Genomic DNA, 7,152 nt, shown 5'->3' on the forward strand with positions numbered 1-7,152 from the left:
AATGTTATGGAAGTGGGGAACACACCACTAATTTTGCTACTGAAAGTCTGACCTGCATCAGAGTTAGCATAACATTAAACTGTGTGAACTTGCTAACCTGCAAAAGTCGAGTAGGTCGCTGCTTAAAGAGTTCTCCTTTATGTGTTTTCTGCTGTTAACGTTAATTAAACTGTGAGAAATTTAGTGAACCAAGTTTTACCCCTTTCCCACCAATTTCACTTTTAATTTTATTTATGTGGTCTGAAAGCACCCTACAGGAGCATTAATTTTTTTTTTTGGTTGTGCTTGTGGACAAAAGCAGTTGTTTACCTTTTTTGTTATTTCCTGGCAAAGAAGATTTTCAGTTATATTTCATTTCTTTGTTTATGCAATGTTGAGTGGTATGAAGACAATTGTTTAATTTTTTGCATTCCTGGATAGTTGAGGGATGATTAACAAGTTTCTATTTATTGTGAATGTCAATATAATTTATGTTCAAATAATGCAAGTCAAATTTGCTCATAGAATCCGAAAACAATTTCTGGAAGTTTTCAAAATGCTTCTTTAGTATTTTCTTAAAACAAAGGTTTGAATTGAATGGTGTAGGCCAGGGGTGTCCAAACTTTTTGGAAAGGGGGCCAGGCCAGATTTGGTATGGTAAAAGAGTGGAGGGCCGACCTTGGCTGATGTGCTTTACGTAGAACAATATATTTAAGCAAATTTTAGCAAGCCATTCCGTGTGTCACATTTGCTTTATAATTATTTTTAAAAAATTAATAATTTCAACAATCTCGCGACTAGCCTTTGTGGCGCTCTCTTTGGACTCTCGAGCTCTTCAAAAATACTGCTGCTGTAAAATTAAACTAGCTTCAAATTGCTTTAATTTCTCGTTACATATCTTCCCTGTAATCTTGTCGTACATGTCAGCGTGTCTTGTTTGGTAATATCGCCTCACATTGAAATCTTTAAAAACAGCGCCTGTCTCTTTGCAAATGAGGCAGACACAGTTGTTGCGTATTTTAGTAAAGAAATAGTCCAATTTCCCCCAATCCTTGAATCGTCGGCCGTCGCAGTCAACTTTTTTTTGTTGATTGTCGCCATTTTAGATTTTAAATTGGGAGTAAAGGGTCACACGGGGTAATGTTGCTTTGAGTGCTGCTGCCTTTTAGTGGATAAATGAGGAGCAGCATTTAGTGTGTAAGCTACTTCATATGCTGGTAGCAGTACTGCTGACCAATTCATTAAGTCTATGCGCGGGCCAGACGTTATTGATTTTATGACAGAGGCTGGGGGCCAGATGAAATTTGACCATGGGCCGAATTTGGCCCCCGGGCCGGACTTTGGACATGTCTGGTGTAGGCTGACCCAACAGTTAGTAATAAAAGTTAGTAAAGTTAAAGTTAGTATAAGTCAAGACAGATTTATTTTGCATTGATCATTAAAAATGTCACGTCCCCAGCAAAAAGTGTATATACAGGTTATTTATGCCATACCGTCCCTACCAATTTTGAGACCAAAACTATGCCCTTGCTACAGCACATGCTCTGTAAAAATTGAGATATCTGCAAGAAAAAAAGATACAAATAATGTGTAAATGAATCTTTAAATACACAACTTCATCATGTCTTTTTTTTTTTTAATATTTAGGGTACAGTGTACATTAGTAAAAAGATTTCACATATTAATTAAATGTATGCGATAATGCAAATATTTTACAATATTAATTTGGACTATTAATAGGATGATGCCTTTGTAATGAAAATAAGCTTGTTTCTCGCGATTTTCACAAACATTTACAAGCAGATTAAAAATAAACCTTATTGACATCCATATGCGTGAAAATTGTTGATATTTTAAATAAAGCAAACCATAGAAAAAAATGAGTGTTATGCGTATAACCTCGTGTCAGTGTGTTATATTTTCCAACAGAGGGCAGCATCGTCCGTCTAAACTATCCATTTTTTCCTAATTGTATTGATGCTGAGGGAAAAAAACCCAACTAGTTTGTATTGATTAGCAAATGTAAATTTCTTAATAGTATAAAGAATAACAATGCAAAGGCATATTATAGTGGCTCTTTCAGTGCCATTGACTTTGATAGACGTCCAATAATCAGAGGCGGGAAGTGTAGCCAAAAACTTTCCCCAAGTAAGAATAGCATCACTTCTAAATAATTTTACCCAAGTAAAAGTAAAAGTAGTCATCCAAAAATGTACTCAAGAACAAGTAAAAAACGATTAGTTGAAAAGAATACTCAAGTAATGCGTAACATTGTGAGTAACTGCTTACAATTCAATGTCAGATTTAAAAAAATAAAATAACTGTAGATGGGTGGTAATGCGTTACATTTACTCCGTTACATTTAGTCGAGTAACTTTTTGAAAATAATTGGAGGGGGGTGGTAATGCGTTACATTTACTCCGTTACATTTAGTCGAGTAACTTTTTGAGAGTACTTTTACTGAGCCATACTTTTTACCTTTACTTGAGTAGATTTGTAAGAAGAAACGCTACTCTTACTCAGCTGCTTTGGGCTACACTAGTGGTTACATTTTTCCACTTTATTCTACATATTAGATTTTACTTTTTTTGCCAAAGATGATGCAAACAATTGCTCTACCAGTTTCACCATTGAGACGTCGCAACAATAAGCACATGACCCTATTACACCAGACTCAAACTTGCCGTTCTAAGATCACGCCGGCCTTTTAAATCACGTGGTGTTTTTAAAGCATCGTAAAAAAATTAAGTATTTGACATCAAGCACTGCCGTCAGCATGACTCCAAAGTGCAGATTTTAAACTCTCTTTCAGTTTTTATTTGGCGCCGATTGACCACGGAAAACCGGAAATATAATCCTTTTAATTACATAATAGGAAATGTTTTCTCCACTAGAGGTCAATCATGCTCTTTGGACAAATGATGCTTCATTTATGTATTTTTTTTCTCTCGTCAGAATTCAGTGATTTTTTTTTTGGGGGGGGGGGGGGGTATTTCTTTGGCTTGATGTGGTTATGTAAGAGGTTATAGTATAGTATAGTAATAACTGTTCATATGGAGAACATTGTGCTAAAAAAAAAAAAAAAAACTATTTAAAAAAAACAACAACATTTGAAGCAGTAACAACGATGTTACTCATTACTTGAGTATTCTTTTCACCAAATACTTTTTTACTTGTACTGTACTTGAGTACATTTTTTGGATGGCTACTCTTACTTTTACTTGAGTAAGATTATTTTGAAGTAACGCTACTCTTTCTTGAGTAAAATGTTTGGCTACTCTACCCACCTCTGAAAATAATGGTATATTCTTTTTATTCTCAGCACAACTTAATCTATATGAACTCTTATTATTATACTGTACTATAGCCTATTACATGACAGTACAATGCCAAAAACATGACACAAAACTATCAAATTCAGACTAGAACAACACTATGACCCATTACCCGTCCAACAAGCATGAGTGCCCTCTAGTGGTGAAAAAACATTTTACCTCTGAATTGTATAATGGAGTCATGTGTTTATTGTTGCGACATCTGTGAAACTGGTAGAACTACCGCCGGCACAGACCCGTGCCGCCCATAAGGCAATTTAAGCCACCGCCTAAGGGCGCACCAGCGTCCAAAAAGGCGCCAAGGCAAATATTCAAATAATATTTGATGAAAGCAGTATTCAAAAAATTATACAAAACAATAATACAAAAGAAAAACAAAACCGTTCATAATAAGTCTTTAAATAACAATGAAATCATTTTTCTAGTGTGCCTTCTGCCCGTTTCCTTTTTTCCTGTGATGCGATAGTTTCACCACGGACCCTAGTCTCACCACCCAGCAGACCACCGAGCTACCTGAAGGTGCTATTTTTAGCCTCCGCAATTGAGCGATGTTATGGTGACAAGTCAACTTCATGAAAAGACAAAAGCCCTTCGGGTCAGAAGAAAGAGAAAGAAGACAGCAAAGACGTGAAGAGAAACAGATTTGTTGTGATGATTTTTTTTCAACAGCATAAGCACGTAGACTTAGTGCAACTGCAAGCTAGCGGTTATTTACATAGAGCTTATATGACTTAGTGCTAAAGCAAAATTATACTGTATCATTAGCCAGGCTGTTGTTTTAGAAATATTTTCAGTATTCAGCCAGCTGTGGATTAGTTTCAGTTAAATTTACTCCCCTTCCAATTTTAGAGAAATTTGGACAAAGTGTATGGGAGACTAAAATTGTCTTGCCCATGTGATGTGAACTACTTTTACCTTGTGTTAAATTGTGCTTTTCAAATAAATTTGCCTAAAAGTGCCAAGGTTAATTAAATAAATACACCATTAAATATGGAATTAATCATTTCAAAGTTCTGTGGTATTGGGGACTAAAAGTGCCATGGATTTAAATGCAAACATTTGTTATTAAATGTGTCATTAATTCATTAAAATGGCGATCACATTCATGTAAAAACATATGGCGGAAAACACAGACAAGACTGAAAAAGCAGTTTCTGCTCTTGCACTCCTCATTAAAATAAACTGCAATATTTTAAGCCAAAACAACTGTTGTGTTTGATAGAACAATATGTCTATATGCTGCCATAGCAAATTCATGGCGCATTAAGCCCCCAAACTATTTTTAATTTGTCTGTTTTACCCCGAAAACCCCCGTTTACAGACGTCGCGCAACCGCTTTTGTTTCAACCTAGCCATAAAAAGCAGGTAAGTATTTATATTTATTATTCAAAATGTCTGTCATTTTTAGCTTAGAATCATTAATTGATGTCTAATATTTAGTTTAAAAAAAGAAAACGACTTAAAAAAATTAGCCACTCGCATATTTTACACTTTTAAACAAATTACGTCACAATGAAAAATTTGGCGTCTGTAAAAAAGTCATATCTACCTCATAACTATCGCTTAATTGTATTTTTTTTGTTACTGTCGCATTTCCCCCGATATGTTAGATGATAAATAATCGATCCAAACAAAGAAATATTGAAAAATAACGTTTAAAAGGGTAACTATATGAAAAAAAAACATCTCAACCACTCCTTGTTGTCTGCGATTCCTGCATCGCGACCCTTGTCATATCACCATGTTTCACCCATAAAATCCCCCAAAAATCTGCCTGTGGCCATTCACAGCTGTGTCTTGACACTCAATGATACATGCTACATGGAGTTTTTGGATCGAAACAAGGTAGGTACGCGATAATAATATCTCACTAAAATCGTGGCGTCTTTAATTCTGCTCTCGCGTGCTCTCGCCTCCAGTTAGGGTTTTGCTGTTTAAAAAAAATTTTTTTTTAAAAAATGCCCTCCCTTTCAAAATTTTTATTCCCCCAGAAAATTGAGATTTTAAGCTTTCTAATGATGTATATTATATATAATATATGCATATTGGACAATTTTGAAATTTGGCCAAATCGGGGGTCTCAGAGCGGAACTTTAAGTTTTTTCCACCATATTCAATTCATTAAATTTTTTTGCTATCATATATTATTTAATTCATTATTATTGGATAGTCCTGTGTAATTGCCGTGCTTCAAGAATTTATTTTCTTTTAACTACGCCCATCAAAGATAGCGGCCGGATCCAATAGACAGGTACAGTAGGCTGCAAGAATTTAGGCGCTATTATGGTTATGTCATGCTGGTTTCACAATCAACAGCTATTTGACCAATATAATGTAACATTCCACTTTCTTCTCTTTGTAGATGCTCTTCTGAAATATTTTTTTTTCTACCTCTGTACATCCTGGGCCAGCAATGCAACAAACAATACTGTTCTATGGCGGACTTCTTTTCATCTTTTACAGCGAACTTATCCACATCAGCACTAAGTCCAAGCCCACCAAGTCCAGGAAAGAAGTGCACCCTCCAAAACAACTGTCATATAAAAGTGCAATAGATGCTTTTGCATCAGTGAACACAAGGTGAGTAAGGTTATAAGTCAAGGTGAAAAAAAAAAAGTTGCATTTTTAAGTGTTCTGTGTGTCTTTATATAGGTTGGTGTGGGTGGGTGTTAATCATATTGTAATAACAATTGTAATTTATTTAATGCCTTTGTTTTTGAAGTGTTTTTGCTTTTGAATAGTTATTACAGCATTTTTCTTTTAATTTCTGCACTTGTTCATTGTCTTTTTTTATGTAAAAAATTACAAAGAGATAACGTGCTTTTTCAGTGTGAGTGTTTAAATAAATGTGGTGAAAATGGGGGGGGGGGCAAAAAATATGTTGCCTAGGGCACTGGCCATTTTCCTTTTCATCCTTGTGCTGTGTTTGACGTCAATGGCAGCCAATGAGTTAACACTTCGAGAGTCGCAGCATGGCTTCTTCGGGTTCAAAATCTGACATTGATTTGCATCTCAAATTTATGGGACATTCTATTCATGCTTAAATTCTACACCTTATGATCGTTAAGGAGAATGTATGTGTTTATGCTGTATTATTTGGTCATGCATGGTGGTGACAGAAACAGCTCACAATAGGATGTAATGCAGTCTGAAACCACTGCATTAGTAAACATGTTGTGAAATGATTGACTCAAAACTCAGCTATCTTTGTAAACATTTTTTCTGGAACAGCTCTTGAACTCATTAGATTGTGGAAGTATTTGGTAAATATGAATCACCTGTGTGTTTTATCAGCAATCATAAATCACAAGTGACTAAACGTGTGGATGAGAATCAGAGATCGTGACAATACAAAGCAGTATGAGCTACTTGGATTGTGTGGGTAGAAACTAATGAAATTATTTTACTGATATAAGTGGGTGGTTTCTCAGTGAGGAGTCTAACAATTTGATGTCATAGAGGTCAGTCAGTTATTTATTAGCCTGATTTACCAGTGGGCTGCCAGTTGATAGATTGAATTGTATGAGGCGCCATAAAAGGACTAATCATTAATGATGATCATACCCGTTTATCTAAATCTGACCTCAATTTCTTCTCTTTCAGCTTCCCAGATATGTAATTTTAACATTCACTTAAAGAATAAGAAAGACATTGTATCATGCCATTGTTGTTAGCAAATCCGACAACATGCTACATCCAAAGAGGGCACACAGCACTTGATTATTTATTTGAAGATGGGAAATGACAGGCAAATCTAAATGGTAGTTAAAAAAAAAAAAAAAAGGACTGAATATAGGCATCCAGACAAATGAAGGGTTTCACTCAACTACTGTAAGGG

Source organism: Corythoichthys intestinalis, chromosome 16 (genome assembly GCF_030265065.1).
Source record: "Corythoichthys intestinalis isolate RoL2023-P3 chromosome 16, ASM3026506v1, whole genome shotgun sequence".
Taxonomy (NCBI): Eukaryota; Metazoa; Chordata; class Actinopteri; order Syngnathiformes; family Syngnathidae; genus Corythoichthys; species Corythoichthys intestinalis.